We start from the raw sequence: 18,988 nt of genomic DNA, 5'->3' as shown, positions 1-18,988 counted from the left end.
ATGAAAGAATGGATAGAACGCAACGAGTATTTGAAGAAATAACCCGAACTCTTTGAAAAAATATTTATCTCTAGTAAAGCAAAAGGTAAACCCAAACAATTAAGGACTTTTCAGGAATCTGTAACCACGCCGTCTCTTCGGCGAAGCTCGGAACAATTTGTGCTCAAATTACGTGAGATGATCTTGCTGAATATTGTTGCGTACTGTAGTTACCTCCAAAACACCAGACGGTGTGTCTAGTTATTATTTTTTGTATAGTTATCACTTTTTTTATGATATAATCAAATAGTCAGACAATGAATTTCATCGATTTGAAATAAAAACAAAGAGATATATATGTTTATTTATCTACTAAATAAGGTTACCGCATAGTGGTGAAGAGGAACATTTAATCTTCAAAGGCGATTTAAACCTTTAAGGCGAGATTTTGAAGACAAATACCTGGTTACAATTTTTTAAAGATTTCCATGAGCTTTATTTTAAAAGAAGAATGAAATTCGTAGCTCAAGTGGATTTCAAGTTATCGCTAATCAAAGTTTGCATTGGAAATGAGGAATTTATATAAACACTAACGTTTAAGTTTTAATGAAAGTTTTTACAATGGCTAGAAATTACAGACGGGAAACGATTTGCCTGCCACTGAGAAGTGTATCTCAAGGAAAATAGTTATATTCATTTAAATTTACTTTTCCATTTTTCGACCAAAGATTCAACCTTAGATCATAAAATAGAGGATAGAACGCAACAAGTAATTGAAGAAATAACCAAAACCCTTTGAATTTTTTTTATTTATCTCTAGTAAAGCAAAAGGTAGAGAGCAGCAATTATGGACTTGTAAGGAATCTCTAAATACGCCGTCTCTTCGGCAAATCTCTGAACAATTTGCGCGCAAATTACGCCAGATGATAATGCTAAATATCGTTGAGAACTGTAGCTGCCTGCAAACCTGTAGACGCACTGGGTTATTATTTTTTTCGATATAATCAAAATAGTTAGACCATGACTTTAATCGTTTTGAATTGAAACAAAAAAGAGATATATTCATTTATCTATCAAATAAGGTTACTGCATATGGGGTGAAGAGGAACATTTAAACTTCAAAGGCGATTTAAACCATTAAGGCGAGATTTTGAAGACAAATACCTGGTTACAATATTTTTGAAGATTCCAATGAGCTTTATTTAAAAAAAAAATGAAATTTGTAGCACAAGTGGATTTCGAGCTATTGGTAATCCAAGTTTGCATTGGAAATAAAGATTGTATATATGAACACTAATTATGAAGTTTTATTAAAAGCTTTGACAATGGCTAGAAAGTACAGACGGGAAACTATTTGTTTGCTACTGGGAAGTATATATCAAGGAAAATAGTTCTATTCAAATGAATTTACTTTTCCATTTTTCTACCGAGGATTCAACCTGAGATTATGAAAGAATGGATAGAACGCAACGAGTATTTGAAGAAATAACCCGAACTCTTTGAAAAAATATTTTTCTCTAGTAAAGCAAAAGGTAAACCCAAACAATTAAGGACTTTTCAGGAATCTGTAACTACGCCGTCTCTTCGGCGAAGCTCGGAACAATTTGTGCTCAAATTACGTGAGATGATCTTGCTGAATATTGTTGCGTACTGTAGTTACCTCCAAAACACCAGACGGTGTGTCTAGTTATTATTTTTTGTATAGTTATCACTTTTTTATGATATAATCAAATAGTCAGACAATGAATTTCATCGATTTGAAATAAAAACAAAGAGATATATATGTTTATTTATCTACTAAATAAGGTTACCGCATAGTGGTGAAGAGGAACATTTAAACTTCAAAGGCGATTTAAACCTTTAAGGCGAGATTTTGAAGACAAATACCTGGTTACAATTTTTTTAAGAATTCCATGAGCTTTATTTTAAAAGAAGAATGAAATTCGTAGCTCAAGTGGATTTCAAGTTATCGCTAATCAAAGTTTGCATTGGAAATGAGGAATTTATATAAACACTAACGTTTAAGTTTTAATGAAAGTTTTTACAATGGCTAGAAATTACAGACGGGAAACGATTTGCCTGCCACTGAGAAGTGTATCTCAAGGAAAATAGTTATATTCATTTAAATTTACTTTTCCATTTTTCGACCAAAGATTCAACCTTAGATCATAAAATAGAGGATAGAACGCAACAAGTAATTGAAGAAATAACCAAAACCCTTTGAATTTTTTTTATTTATCTCTAGTAAAGCAAAAGGTAGAGAGCAGCAATTAAGGACTTGTAAGGAATCTCTAAATACGCCGTCTCTTCGGCAAATCTCGGAACAATTTGCGCGCAAATTACGCCAGATGATAATGCTAAATATCGTTGAGAACTGTAGCTGCCTGCAAACCTGTAGACGCACTGGGTTATTATTTTTTTCGATATAATCAAAATAGTTAGACCATGAATTTAATCGTTTTGAATTGAAACAAAAAAGAGATATATTCATTTATCTATCAAATAAGGTTACTGCATATGGGGTGAAGAGGAACATTTAAACTTCAAAGGCGATTTAAACCATTAAGGCGAGATTTTGAAGACAAATACCTGGTTACAATATTTTTGAAGATTCCAATGAGCTTTATTAAAAAAAAAAAATGAAATTTGTAGCACAAGTGGATTTCGAGCTATTGGTAATCCAAGTTTGCATTGGAAATAAAGATTGTATATATGAACACTAATTATGAAGTTTTATTAAAAGCTTTGACAATGGCTAGAAAGTACAGACGGGAAACTATTTGTTTGCTACTGGGAAGTATATATCAAGGAAAATAGTTCTATTCAAATGAATTTACTTTTCCATTTTTCTACCGAGGATTCAACCTGAGATTATGAAAGAATGGATAGAACGCAACGAGTATTTGAAGAAATAACCCGAACTCTTTGAAAAAATATTTATCTCTAGTAAAGCAAAAGGTAAACCCAAACAATTAAGGACTTTTAAGGAATCTGTAACTACGCCGTCTCTTCGACGAAGCTCGGAACAATTTGTGCTCAAATTACGTGAGATGATCTTGCTGAATATTGTTGCATACTGTAGTTACCTCCAAAACACCAGACGGTGTGTCTAGTTATTATTTTTTGTATAGTTATCACTTTTTTATGATATAATCAAATAGTCAGACAATGAATTTCATCGATTTGAAATAAAAACAAAGAGATATATATGTTTATTTATCTACTAAATAAGGTTACCGCATAGTGGTGAAGAGGAACATTAAAACTTCAAAGGCGATTTAAACCTTTAAGGCGAGATTTTGAAGACAAATACCTGGTTACAATTTTTTTTTAGAATTCCATGAGCTTTATTTTAAAAGAAGAATGAAATTCGTAGCTCAAGTGGATTTCAAGTTATCGCTAATCAAAGTTTGCATTGGAAATGAGGAATTTATATAAACACTAACGTTTAAGTTTTAATGAAAGTTTTTACAATGGCTAGAAATTACAGACGGGAAACGATTTGCCTGCCACTGAGAAGTGTATCTCAAGGAAAATAGTTATATTCATTTAAATTTACTTTTCCATTTTTCGACCAAAGATTCAACCTTAGATCATAAAATAGAGGATAGAACGCAACAAGTAATTGAAGAAATTACCAAAACTATTTGAAAAAAATCTATTTATCTCTAGTAAAGCAAAAGGTAGAGAGCAGCAATTAAGGACTTGTAAGGAATCTCTATATACGCCGTCTCTTCGGCAAAGCTCGGAACAATTTGCGCGCAAATTACGCCAGAAGATAATGCTAAATATCGTTGTGAACTGTAGCTGCCTGCAAACCTATTGACGCACTGGGTTATTGTTTGTTTCGATATAATCCAAATAGTCAGACCATGAATTGAATCGTTTCGAATTGAAACAAAAAAGAGATATATTCATTTATCTATCAAATAAGGTTACTGCATATGGGGTGAAGAGGAACATTTAAACTTCAAAGGCGATTTAAACCATTAAGGCGAGATTTTGAAGACAAATACCTGGTTACAATATTTTTGAAGATTCCAATGAGCTTTATTTAAAAAAAAAAATGAAATTTGTAGCACAAGTGGATTTCGAGCTATTGCTAATCCAAGTTTGCATTGGAAATAAAGATTGTATATATGAACACTAATTATTAAGTTTTATTAAAAGCTTTGACAATGGCTAGAAAGTACAGACGGGAAACTATTTGTTTGCTACTGGGAAGTATATATCAAGGAAAATAGTTCTATTCAAATGAATTTACTTTTCCATTTTTCTACCGAGGATTCAACCTGAGATTATGAAAGAATGGATAGAACGCAACGAGTATTTGAAGAAATAACCCGAACTCTTTGAAAAAATATTTATCTCTAGTAAAGCAAAAGGTAAACCCAAACAATTAAGGACTTTTCAGGAATCTGTAACTACGCCGTCTCTTCGGCGAAGCTCGGAACAATTTGTGCTCAAATTACTTGAGATGATCTTGCTGAATATTGTTGCGTACTGTAGTTACCTCCAAAACACCATACGGTGTGTCTAGTTATTATTTTTTGTATAGTTATCACTTTTTTATGATATAATCAAATAGTCAGACAATGAATTTCATCGATTTGAAATAAAAACAAAGAGATATATATGTTTATTTATCTACTAAATAAGGTTACCGCATAGTGGTGAAGAGGAACATTTAAACTTCAAAGGCGATTTAAACCTTTAAGGCGAGATTTTGAAGACAAATACCTGGTTACAATTTTTTTAAGAATTCCATGAGCTTTATTTTAAAAGAAGAATGAAATTCGTAGCTCAAGTGGATTTCAAGTTATCGCTAATCAAAGTTTGCATTGGAAATGAGGAATTTATATAAACACTAACGTTTAAGTTTTAATGAAAGTTTTTACAATGGCTAGAAATTACAGACGGGAAACGATTTGCCTGCCACTGAGAAGTGTATCTCAAGGAAAATAGTTATATTCATTTAAATTTACTTTTCCATTTTTCGACCAAAGATTGAACCTTAGATCATAAAATAGAGGATAGAACGCAACAAGTAGTTGAAGAAATAACCAAAACCCTTTGAATTTTTTTTATTTATCTCTAGTAAAGCAAAAGGTAGAGAGCAGCAATTAAGGACTTGTAATGAATCTCTAAATACGCCGTCTCTTCGGCAAATCTCGGAACAATTTGCGCGCAAATTACGCCAGATGATAATGTTAAATATCGTTGAGAACTGTAGCTGCCTGCAAACCTGTAGACGCACTGGGTTATTATTTTTTTTCGACATAATCAAAATAGTCAGACCATGAATTTAATCGTTTTGAATTGAAACAAAAAAGAGATATATTCATTTATCTATCAAATAAGGTTACTGCATATGGGGTGAAGAGGAACATTTAAACTTCAAAGGCGATTTAAACCATTAAGGCGAGATTTTGAAGACAAATACCTGGTTACAATATTTTTGAAGATTCCAATGAGCTTTATTTAAAAAAAAAAATGAAATTTGTAGCACAAGTGGATTTCGAGCTATTGCTAATCCAAGTTTGCATTGGAAATAAAGATTGTATATATGAACACTAATTATTAAGTTTTATTAAAAGCTTTGACAATGGCTAGAAAGTACAGACGGGAAACTATTTGTTTGCTACTAAGAAGTATATATCAAGGAAAATAGTTCTATTCGAAATATTTTACTTTTCCATTTTTCGACCAAAGATTCAACCTTAGATCATAAAAGAGAGGATAGAACGCAACAAGTAATTGAAGAAATAACCAAAACTCTTTGAAAAAAATCTATTTATCTCTAGTAAAGCAAAAGGTAGAGAGCAGCAATTAAGGACTTGTAAGGAATCTCTAAATACGCCGTCTCTTCGGCAAAGCTCGGAACAATTTGCGCGCAAATTACGCCAGATGATGATGCTAAATATCGTTGTGAACTGTAGCTGCCTGCAAACCTATTGACGCACTGGGTTATTGTTTTTTCGATATAATCCAAATAGTCAAACCATGAATTGAATCGTTTTGAATTGAAACAAAAAAGAAATATATTCATTTATCTATCAAATAAGGTTACTGCATATGTGGTTAAGAGGAACATTTAAACTTCAAAGGCGATTTAAACCAATAGAGCGAGATTTTGAAGACAAATACCTGGTTACAATATTTTTGAAGAATCCCATGAGCTTTATTTTAAAAGAAGAATGAAATTCGTAGCTCAAGTGGATTTCAAGTTATCGCTAATCAAAGTTTGCATTGGAAATGAGGAATTTATATCAACACTTATTTTTAAGTTTTAATGAAAGTTTTTACAATGGCTAGAAATTACAGACGGGAAACGATTTGCCTGCTACTGAGAAGTATATATCAAGGAAAATAGTTATATTCAAATGAATTTACTTTTCCATTTTTCTACCGAGGATTCAACCTGAGATTATGAAAGAATGGATAGAACGCAACGAGTATTTGAAGAAATAACCCGAACTCTTTGAAAAAATATTTATCTCTAGTAAAGCAAAAGGTAAACCCAAACAATTAAGGACTTTTCAGGAATCTGTAACTACGCCGTCTCTTCGGCGAAGCTCGGAACAATTTGTGCTCAAATTACTTGAGATGATCTTGCTGAATATTGTTGCGTACTGTAGTTACCTCTAAAACACCAGACGGTGTGTCTAGTTATTATTTTTTGTATAGTTATCACTTTTTTTATGATATAATCAAATAGTCAGACAATGAATTTCATCGATTTGAATTAAACAAAAAGAGATATATGTGTTTATTTATCTACTAAATAAGGTTACCGCATTGTGGTGAAGAGGAACATTTAAACTTCAAAGGCGATTTAAACCATTAGGGCGAAATTTTGAAGACAAATATCTGATTACAATATTTTTGAAGAATCCCATGAGCTTTATTTTAAAAGAAGAATGAAATTTGTAGCACAAGTGGATTTCAAGCTATCGCTAATCCAAGTTTGCATTGGAAATAGAGATTGTATATATGAACACTAATTATGAAGTTTTATTAAAAGCTTTGACAATGGCTAGAAAGTACAGACGGGAAACTATTTGTTTGCTACTGAGAAGTATATATCAAGGAAAATAGTTATATTCAAATGAATTTACTTTTCCATTTTTCTACCGAGGATTCAACCTGAGATTATGAAAGAATAGATAGAACGCAACGAGTATTTTAAGAAATAACCCGGACTCTTTGAAAAAATATTTATCTCTAGTAAAGCAATAGGTAAACCCAAACAATTAAGGACTTTTCAGGAATCTGTAACTACGCCGTCTCTTCGGCGAAGCTCGGAACAATTTGTGCTCAAATTACGTGAGATGATCTTGCTAAATATTGTTGCGTACTGTAGTTACCTCCAAAACACCAGACGGTGTGTCTAGTTATTATTTTTTTTTTAGTTATCACTTTTTTATGATATAATAAAATAGTCAGACAATGAATTTCATCGATTTGAATTAAAAAAAGAGATATATTTGTTTATTTATCTACTAAATGAGGTTACCGCATAGTGGTGAAGAAGAACATTTAAACTTCAAAGGCGATTTAAACCATTAAGGCGAGATATTGAAGACAAATACCTGGTTACAATTTTTTGAAGAATTTCATGAGCTTTATTTTAAAAGAAAAAAGAAATTCGTAGCTCAAGTGGATTTCAAGTTATCGCTAATCAAAGTTTGCATTGGAAATAAAGATTGTATATATGAACACTAATTATGAAGTTTTATTAAAAGCTTTGACAATGGCTAGAAATTACAGACGGGAAACGATTTTTCTGCTACTGAGAAGTATATATCAAGGAAAATAGTTATATTCAAATGAATTTACTTTTCCATTTTTCTACCGAGGATTCAACCTGAGATTATGAAAGAATGGATAGAACGCAACGAGTATTTGAAGAAATAACCCGAACTCTTTGAAAAAATATTTATCTCTAGTAAAGCAAAAGGTAAACCCAAACAATTAAGGACTTTTCAGGAATCTGTAACTACGCCGTCTCTTCGGCGAAGCTCGGAACAATTTGTGCTCAAATTACTTGAGATGATCTTGCTGAATATTGTTGCGTACTGTAGTTACCTCTAAAACACCAGACGGTGTGTCTAGTTATTATTTTTTGTATAGTTATCACTTTTTTTATGATATAATCAAATAGTCAGACAATGAATTTCATCGATTTGAATTAAACAAAAAGAGATATATGTGTTTATTTATCTACTAAATAAGGTTACCGCATTGTGGTGAAGAGGAACATTTAAACTTCAAAGGCGATTTAAACCATTAGGGCGAAATTTTGAAGACAAATATCTGATTACAATATTTTTGAAGAATCCCATGAGCTTTATTTTAAAAGAAGAATGAAATTTGTAGCACAAGTGGATTTCAAGCTATCGCTAATCCAAGTTTGCATTGGAAATATAGATTGTATATATGAACACTAATTATGAAGTTTTATTAAAAGCTTTGACAATGGCTAGAAAGTACAGACGGGAAACTATTTGTTTGCTACTGAGAAGTATATATCAAGGAAAATAGTTATATTCAAATGAATTTACTTTTCCATTTTTCTACCGAGGATTCAACCTGAGATTATGAAAGAATGGATAGAACGCAACGAGTATTTGAAGAAATAACCCGAACTCTTTGAAAAAATATTTATCTCTAGTAAAGCAAAAGGTAAACCCAAACAATTAAGGACTTTTCAGGAATCTGTAACTACGCCGTCTCTTCGGCGAAGCTCGGAACAATTTGTGCTCAAATTACTTGAGATGATCTTGCTGAATATTGTTGCGTACTGTAGTTACCTCTAAAACACCAGACGGTGTGTCTAGTTATTATTTTTTGTATAGTTATCACTTTTTTATGATATAATCAAATAGTCAGACAATGAATTTCATCGATTTGAATTAAACAAAAAGAGATATATGTGTTTATTTATCTACTAAATAAGGTTACCGCATTGTGGTGAAGAGGAACATTTAAACTTCAAAGGCGATTTAAACCATTAGGGCGAAATTTGGAAGACAAATATCTGATTACAATATTTTTGAAGAATCCCATGAGCTTTATTTTAAAAGAAGAATGAAATTTGTAGCACAAGTGGATTTCAAGCTATCGCTAATCCAAGTTTGCATTGGAAATAAAGATTGTATATATGAACACTAATTATGAAGTTTTATTAAAAGCTTTGACAATGGCTAGAAAGTACAGACGGGAAACTATTTGTTTGCTACTGAGAAGTATATATCAAGAAAAATAGTTATATTCAATTGAATTTACTTTTCCATTTTTCTACCGAGGATTCAACCTGAGATTATGAAAGAATGGATAGAACGCAACGAGTATTTGGAGAAATAACCCGAACTCTTTGAAAAAATATTTATCTCTAGTAAAGCAAAAGGTAAACCCAAACAATTAAGGACTTTTCAGGAATCTGTAACTACGCCGTCTCTTCGGCGAAGCTCGGAACAATTTGTGCTCAAATTACGTGAGATGATCTTGCTGAATATTGTTGCGTACTGTAGTTACCCCCAAAACACCAGACGATGTGTCTAGTTATTATTTTTTGTATAGTTATCACTTTTTTATGATATAATCAAATAGTCAGACAATGAATTTCATCGATTTGAATTAAACAAAAAGAGATATATGTGTTTATTTATCTACTAAATAAGGTTACCGCATTGTGGTGAAGAGGAACATTTAAACTTCAAAGGCGATTTAAACCATTAGGGCGAAATTTGGAAGACAAATATCTGATTACAATATTTTTGAAGAATCCCATGAGCTTTATTTTAAAAGAAGAATGAAATTTGTAGCACAAGTGGATTTCAAGCTATCGCTAATCCAAGTTTGCATTGGAAATAAAGATTGTATATATGAACACTAATTATGAAGTTTTATTAAAAGCTTTGACAATGGCTAGAAAGTACAGACGGGAAACTATTTGTTTGCTACTGAGAAGTATATATCAAGAAAATAGTTATATTCAATTGAATTTACTTTTCCATTTTTCTACCGAGGATTCAACCAGAGATTATGAAAGAATGGATAGAACGCAACGAGTATTTGAAGAAATAACCCGAACTCTTTGAAAAAATATTTATCTCTAGTAAAGCAAAAGGTAAACCCAAACAATTAAGGACTTTTCAGGAATCTGTAACTACGCCGTCTCTTCGGCGAAGCTCGGAACAATTTGTGCTCAAATTACGTGAGATGATCTTGCTGAATATTGTTGCGTACTGTAGTTACCCCCAAAACACCAGACGATGTGTCTAGTTATTATTTTTTGTATAGTTATCACTTTTTTATGATATAATCAAATAGTCAGACAATGAATTTCATCGATTTGAATTAAAAAAAGAGATATATGTTTATTTATCTACTAAATAAGGTTACCGCATAGTGGTGAAGAGGAACATTTAAACTTTAAAGGCGATTTAAACCATTAAGGCGAGATTTTGAAGACAAATACCTGGTTACAATTTTTTGAAGAATTCCATGAGCTTTATTTTAAAAGAAGAATGAAATTCGTAGCTCAAGTGGATTTCAAGTTATCGCTAATCAAAGTTTGCATTGGAAATGAGGAATTTATATCAACACTAATTTTTAAGTTTTAATGAAAGTTTTTTCAATGGCTAGAAATTACAGACGCGAAACGATTTGCCTGCAACTGAGAAGTGTATCTCAAGGAAAATAGTTATATTCATTTAAGATTACTTTTCCATTTTTCGACCAAAGATTTAACCTTAGATCATAAAAGAGAGGATAGAACGCAACAAGTAATTAAAGAAATAACCAAACCTCTTTGAAATAAAATCTATTTATCTCTAGTAGAGCAAAAGGTAGAGAGCAGCAATTAAGGACTTGTAAGGAATCTCTAAGCACGAGGTCTCTTCGGCAAAGCTCGGAACAATTTGCGCGCAAATTACGCCAGATGATAATGCTAAATATCGTTGTGAACTGTAGCTGGCTGCAAACCTGTAGACGCACTGGGTTATTATTTTTTTCGATATAATCCAAATAGTCAGACCATGAATTGAATCGTTTTGAATTGAAACAAAAAAGAAATATATTCATTTTTCTATCAAGTAAGGTTACTGCATATGTGGTGAAGAGGAACATTTAAACTTCAAAGGCGATTTAAATCATTAAGGCAAGATTTTGAAGGCAAATACCTGGTTACAATTTTTTTGAAGAATCCCATGAGCTTTATTTTAAAAGAAGAATGAAATTCGTAGCTCAAGTGGATTTCAAGTTATCGCTAATCAAAGTTTGCATTGGAAATGAGGAAATTATATCAACACTAATTTTTAAGTTTTAATGAAAGTTTTTACAATGGCTAGAAATTACAGACGGGAAACGATTTGCCTGCTACTGAGAAGTATATATCAAGGAAAATAGTTATATTCAAATGAATTTACTTTTCCATTTTTCTACCGAGGATTCAACCTGAGATTATGAAAGAATGGATAGAACGCAACGAGTATTTGAAGAAATAACCCGAACTCTTTGAAAAAATATTTATCTCTAGTAAAGCAAAAGGTATACCCAAACAATTAAGGACTTTTCAGGAATCTGTAACTACGCCGTCTCTTCGGCGAAGCTCGGAACAATTTGTGCTCAAATTACTTGAGATGATCTTGCTGAATATTGTTGCGTACTGTAGTTACCTCTAAAACACCAGACGGTGTGTCTAGTTATTATTTTTTGTATAGTTATCACTTTTTTATGATATAATAAAATAGTCAGACAATGAATTTCATCGATTTGAATTAAAAAAAGAGATATATTTGTTTATTTATCTACTAAATGAGGTTACCGCATAGTGGTGAAGAGGAACATTTAAACTTTAAAGGCGATTTAAACCATTAAGGCGAGATTTTGAAGACAAATATCTGATTACAATATTTTTGAAGAATCCCATGAGCTTTATTTTAAAAGAAGAATGAAATTTGTAGCACAAGTGGATTTCAAGCTATCGCTAATCCAAGTTTGCATTGGAAATAAAGATTGTATATATGAACACTAATTATGAAGTTTTATTAAAAGCTTTGACAATGGCTAAAAAAAGTACAGACGGGAAACTATTTGTTTGCTACTGAGAAGTATATATCAAGGAAAATAGTTATATTCAAATGAATTTACTTTTCCATTTTTCTACCGAGGATTCAACCTGAGATTATGAAAGAATAGATAGAACGCAACGAGTATTTGAAGAAATAACCCGGACTCTTTGAAAAAATATTTATCTCTAGTAAAGCAAATGGTAAACCCAAACAATTAAGGACTTTTCAGGAATATGTAACTACGCCGTCTCTTTGGCGAAGCTCGGAACAATTTGTGCTCAAATTACTTGAGATGATCTTGCTGAATATTGTTGCGTACTGTAGTTACCTCTAAAACACCAGACGGTGTGTCTAGTTATTATTTTTTGTATAGTTATCACTTTTTTATGATATAATCAAATAGTCAGACAAAGAATTTCATAGATTTGAATTAAACAAAAAGAGATATATGTGTTTATTTATCTACCAAATAAGGTTACCGCATTGTGGTGAAGAGGAACATTTAAACTTCAAAGGCGATTTAAACCATTAGGGCGAAATTTTGAAGACAAATATCTGATTACAATATTTTTGAAGAATCCCATGAGCTTTATTTTAAAAGAAGAATGAAATTTGTAGCACAAGTGGATTTCAAGCTATCGCTAATCCAAGTTTGCATTGGAAATAAAGATTGTATATATGAACACTAATTATGAAGTTTTATTAAAAGCTTTGACAATGGCTAGAAAGTACAGACGGGAAACTATTTGTTTGCTACTGAGAAGTATATATCAAGGAAAATAGTTATATTCAAATGAATTTACTTTTCCATTTTTCTACCGAGGATTCAACCTGAGATTATGAAAGAATAGATAGAACGCAACGAGTATTTGAAGAAATAACCCGGACTCTTTGAAAAAATATTTATCTCTAGTAAAGCAAAAGGTAAACCCAAACAATTAAGGACTTTTCAGGAATCTGTAACTACGCCGTCTCTTCGGCGAAGCTCGGAACAATTTGTGCTCAAATTACGTGAGATGATCTTGCTAAATATTGTTGCGTACTGTAGTTACCTCCAAAACACCAGACGGTGTGTCTAGTTATTATTTTTTTTTTAGTTATCACTTTTTTATGATAGAATAAAATAGTCAGACAATGAATTTCATCGATTTGAATTAAAAAAAGAGATATATTTGTTTATTTATCTACTAAATGAGGTTACCGCATAGTGGTGAAGAAGAACATTTAAACTTCAAAGGCGATTTAAACCATTAAGGCGAGATATTGAAGACAAATACCTGGTTACAATTTTTTGAAGAATTTCATGAGCTTTATTTTAAAAGAAGAATGAAATTTGTAGCACAAGTGGATTTCAAGCTATCGCTAATCCAAGTTTGCATTGGAAATAAAGATTGTATATATGAACACTAATTATGAAGTTTTATTAAAAGCTTTGACAATGGCTAGAAAGTACAGACGGGAAACTATTTGTTTGCTACTGAGAAGTATATATCAAGGAAAATAGTTATATTCAAATGAATTTACTTTTCCATTTTTCTACCGAGGATTCAACCTGAGATTATGAAAGAATAGATAGAACGCAACGAGTATTTGAAGAAATAACCCGGACTCTTTGAAAAAATATTTATCTCTAGTAAAGCAAAAGGTAAACCCAAACAATTAAGGACTTTTCAGGAATCTGTAACTACGCCGTCTCTTCGGCGAAGCTCGGAACAATTTGTGCTCAAATTACGTGAGATGATCTTGCTAAATATTGTTGCGTACTGTAGTTACCTCCAAAACACCAGACGGTGTGTCTAGTTATTATTTTTTTTTTAGTTATCACTTTTTTATGATAGAATAAAATAGTCAGACAATGAATTTCATCGATTTGAATTAAAAAAAGAGATATATTTGTTTATTTATCTACTAAATGAGGTTACCGCATAGTGGTGAAGAAGAACATTTAAACTTCAAAGGCGATTTAAACCATTAAGGCGAGATATTGAAGACAAATACCTGGTTACAATTTTTTGAAGAATTTCATGAGCTTTATTTTAAAAGAAAAAAGAAATTCGTAGCTCAAGTGGATTTCAAGTTATCGCTAATCAAAGTTTGCATTGGAAATAAAGATTGTATATATGAACACCAATTATGAAGTTTTATTAAAAGCTTTGACAATGGCTAGAAATTACAGACGGGAAACGATTTTTCTGCTACTGAGAAGTATATATCAAGGAAAATAGTTATATTCAAATGAATTTACTTTTCCATTTTTCTACCGAGGATTCAACCTGAGATTATGAAAGAATGGATAGAACGCAACGAGTATTTGAAGAAATAACCCGAACTCTTTGAAAAAATATTTATCTCTAGTAAAGCAAAAGGTAAACCCAAACAATTAAGGACTTTTCAGGAATCTGTAACTACGCCGTCTCTTCGGCGAAGCTCGGAACAATTTGTGCTCAAATTACGTGAGATGATCTTGCTAAATATTGTTGCGTACTGTAGTTACCTCCAAAACACCAGACGGTGTGTCTAGTTATTATTTTTTTTTTAGTTATCACTTTTTTATGATATAATAAAATAGTCAGACAATGAATTTCATCGATTTGAATTAAAAAAAGAGATATATTTGTTTATTTATCTACTAAATGAGGTTACCGCATAGTGGTGAAGAAGAACATTTAAACTTCAAAGGCGATTTAAACCATTAAGGCGAGATATTGAAGACAAATACCTGGTTACAATTTTTGTTAAGAATTTTATGAGCTTTATTTTAAAAGAAGAATGAAATTCGTAGCTCAAGTGGATTTCAAGTTATCGCTAATCAAAGTTTGCATTGGAAATGAGGAAATTATATCAACACTAGTTTTTAAGTTTTAATGCAAGTTTTTACAATGACTAGAAATTACAGACGGGAAACGATTTGCCTGCTACTGAGAAGTATATATCAAGGAAAATAGTTATATTCAAATGAATTTACTTTTCCATTTTTCTACCGAGGATTCAACCTGAGATTATGAAATAATGGATAGAACGCAACGAGTATTTGAAGAAATAACCCGAACTCTTTGAAAAAATATTTATATATATATATATATTCATTTATCTATCAAATAAGGTTACTGGAAATGTGGTAAAGAGGAACATTTAAACTTTAAAGGCGATTTAAACCATTAAGGCGAGATTTTGAAGACAAATATCTGATTACAATATTTTTAAAGAATCCCATGAGCTTTATTTTAAAAGAAGAATGAAATTTGTAGCACAAGTGGATTTCAAGCTATCGCTAATCCAAGTTTGCATTGGAAATAAAGATTGTATATATGAACACTAATTATGAAGTTTTATTAAAAGCTTTGACAATGGCTAAAAAAAGTACAGACGGGAAACTATTTGTTTGCTACTGAGAAGTATATATCAAGGAAAATAGTTATATTCAAATGAATTTACTTTTCCATTTTTCTACCGAGGATTCAACCTGAGATTATGAAAGAATAGATAGAACGCAACGAGTATTTGAAGAAATAACCCGGACTCTTTGAAAAAATATTTATCTCTAGTAAAGCAAAAGGTAAACCCAAACAATTAAGGACTTTTCAGGAATCTGTAACTACGCCGTCTCTTCGGCGAAGCTCGGAACAATTTGTGCTCAAATTACGTGAGATGATCTTGCTAAATATTGTTGCGTACTGTAGTTACCTCCAAAACACCAGACGGTGTGTCTAGTTATTATTTTTTTTTTAGTTATCACTTTTTTATGATATAATAAAATAGTCAGACAATGAATTTCATCGATTTGAATTAAAAAAAGAGATATATTTGTTTATTTATCTACTAAATGAGGTTACCGCATAGTGGTGAAGAAGAACATTTAAACTTCAAAGGCGATTTAAACCATTAAGGCGAGATATTGAAGACAAATACCTGGTTACAATTTTTTGAAGAATTTCATGAGCTTTATTTTAAAAGAAAAAAGAAATTCGTAGCTCAAGTGGATTTCAAGTTATCGCTAATCAAAGTTTGCATTGGAAATAAAGATTGTATATATGAACACCAATTATGAAGTTTTATTAAAAGCTTTGACAATGGCTAGAAATTACAGACGGGAAACGATTTTTCTGCTACTGAGAAGTATATATCAAGGAAAATAGTTATATTCAAATGAATTTACTTTTCCATTTTTCTACCGAGGATTCAACCTGAGATTATGAAAGAATGGATAGAACGCAACGAGTATTTGAAGAAATAACCCGAACTCTTTGAAAAAATATTTATCTCTAGTAAAGCAAAAGGTAAACCCAAACAATTAAGGACTTTTCAGGAATCTGTAACTACGCCGTCTCTTCGGCGAAGCTCGGAACAATTTGTGCTCAAATTACGTGAGATGATCTTGCTAAATATTGTTGCGTACTGTAGTTACCTCCAAAACACCAGACGGTGTGTCTAGTTATTATTTTTTTTTTAGTTATCACTTTTTTATGATATAATAAAATAGTCAGACAATGAATTTCATCGATTTGAATTAAAAAAAGAGATATATTTGTTTATTTATCTACTAAATGAGGTTACCGCATAGTGGTGAAGAAGAACATTTAAACTTCAAAGGCGATTTAAACCATTAAGGCGAGATATTGAAGACAAATACCTGGTTACAATTTTTGTTAAGAATTTTATGAGCTTTATTTTAAAAGAAGAATGAAATTCGTAGCTCAAGTGGATTTCAAGTTATCGCTAATCAAAGTTTGCATTGGAAATGAGGAAATTATATCAACACTAGTTTTTAAGTTTTAATGCAAGTTTTTACAATGACTAGAAATTACAGACGGGAAACGATTTGCCTGCTACTGAGAAGTATATATCAAGGAAAATAGTTATATTCAAATGAATTTACTTTTCCATTTTTCTACCGAGGATTCAACCTGAGATTATGAAATAATGGATAGAACGCAACGAGTATTTGAAGAAATAACCCGAACTCTTTGAAAAAATATTTATATATATATATATATTCATTTATCTATCAAATAAGGTTACTGGAAATGTGGTGAAGAGGAACATTTAAACTTTAAAGGCGATTTAAACCATTAAGGCGAGATTTTGAAGACAAATATCTGATTACAATATTTTTAAAGAATCCCATGAGCTTTATTTTAAAAGAAGAATGAAATTTGTAGCACAAGTGGATTTCAAGCTATCGCTAATCCAAGTTTGCATTGGAAATAAAGATTGTATATATGAACACTAATTATGAAGTTTTATTAAAAGCTTTGACAATGGCTAGAAAGTACAGACGGGAAACTATTTGTTTGCTACTGAGAAGTATATATCAAGGAAAATAGTTATATTCAAATGAATTTACTTTTCCATTTTTCTACCGAGGATTCAACCTGAGATTATGAAAGAATAGATAGAACGCAACGAGTATTTGAAGAAATAACCCGGACTCTTTGAAAAAATATTTATCTCTAGTAAAGCAAATGGTAAACCCAAACAATTAAGGACTTTTCAGGAATATGTAACTACGCCGTCTCTTTGGCGAAGCTCGGAACAATTTGTGCTCAAATTACGTGAGATGATCTTGATGAATATTGTTGCGTACTGTAGTTACCTCCAAAACACCAGACGGTGTGTCTAGTTATTATTTTTTGTATAGTTATCACTTTTTTATGATATAATCAAATAGTCAGACAAAGAATTTCATCGATTTGAATTAAACAAAAAGAGATATATGTGTTTATTTATCTACTAAATAAGGTTACCGCATTGTGGTGAAGAGGAACATTTAAACTTCAAAGGCGATTTAAACCATTAGGGCGAAATTTTGAAGACAAATATCTGATTACAATATTTTTGAAGAATCCCATGAGCTTTATTTTAAAAGAAAAAAGAAATTCGTAGCTCAAGTGGATTTCAAGTTATCGCTAATCAAAGTTTGCATTGGAAATAAAGATTGTATATATGAACACCAATTATGAAGTTTTATTAAAAGCTTTGACAATGGCTAGAAATTACAGACGGGAAACGATTTTTCTGCTACTGAGAAGTATATATCAAGGAAAATAGTTATATTCAAATGAATTTACTTTTCCATTTTTCTACCGAGGATTCAACCTGAGATTATGAAAGAATGGATAGAACGCAACGAGTATTTGAAGAAATAACCCGAACTCTTTGAAAAAATATTTATCTCTAGTAAAGCAAAAGGTAAACCCAAACAATTAAGGACTTTTCAGGAATCTGTAACTACGCCGTCTCTTCGGCGAAGCTCGGAACAATTTGTGCTCAAATTACGTGAGATGATCTTGATGAATATTGTTGCGTACTGTAGTTACCTCCAAAACACCAGACGGTGTGTCTAGTTATTATTTTTTGTATAGTTATCACTTTTTTATGATATAATCAAATAGTCAGTCAATGATATTAATCGAATTGAAATAAAAACAAAGAGATATATATGTTTATTTATCTACTAAATAAGGTTAACGCATAGTGGTGAAGAGGAACATTTAAACTTCAAAGGCGATTTAAACCATTAGGGCGAAATTTTGAAGACAAATATCTGATTACAATATTTTTGAAGAATCCCATGAGCTTTATTTTAAAAGAAGAATGAAATTTGTAGCACAAGTGGATTTCAAGCTATCGCTATTCCAAGTTTGCATTGGAAATAAAGATTGTATATATGAACACTAATTATGAAGTTTTATTAAAAGCTTTGACAATGGCTAGAAAGTACAGACGGGAAACTATTTGTTTGCTACTGAGAAGTATATATCAAGGAAAATAGTTATATTCAAATGAATTTACTTTTCCATTTTTCTACCGAGGATTCAACCTGAGATTATGAAAGAATGGATAGAACGCAACGAGTATTTGAAGAAATAACCCGAACTCTTTGAAAAAATATTTATCTCTAGTAAAGCAAAAGGTATACCCAAACAATTAAG

This window comes from Lytechinus pictus, chromosome 5 (genome assembly GCF_037042905.1).
Source record: "Lytechinus pictus isolate F3 Inbred chromosome 5, Lp3.0, whole genome shotgun sequence".
Lineage (NCBI taxonomy): Eukaryota > Metazoa > Echinodermata > Echinoidea > Temnopleuroida > Toxopneustidae > Lytechinus > Lytechinus pictus.
Note: the sequence above shows the minus strand (reverse complement) of the source record.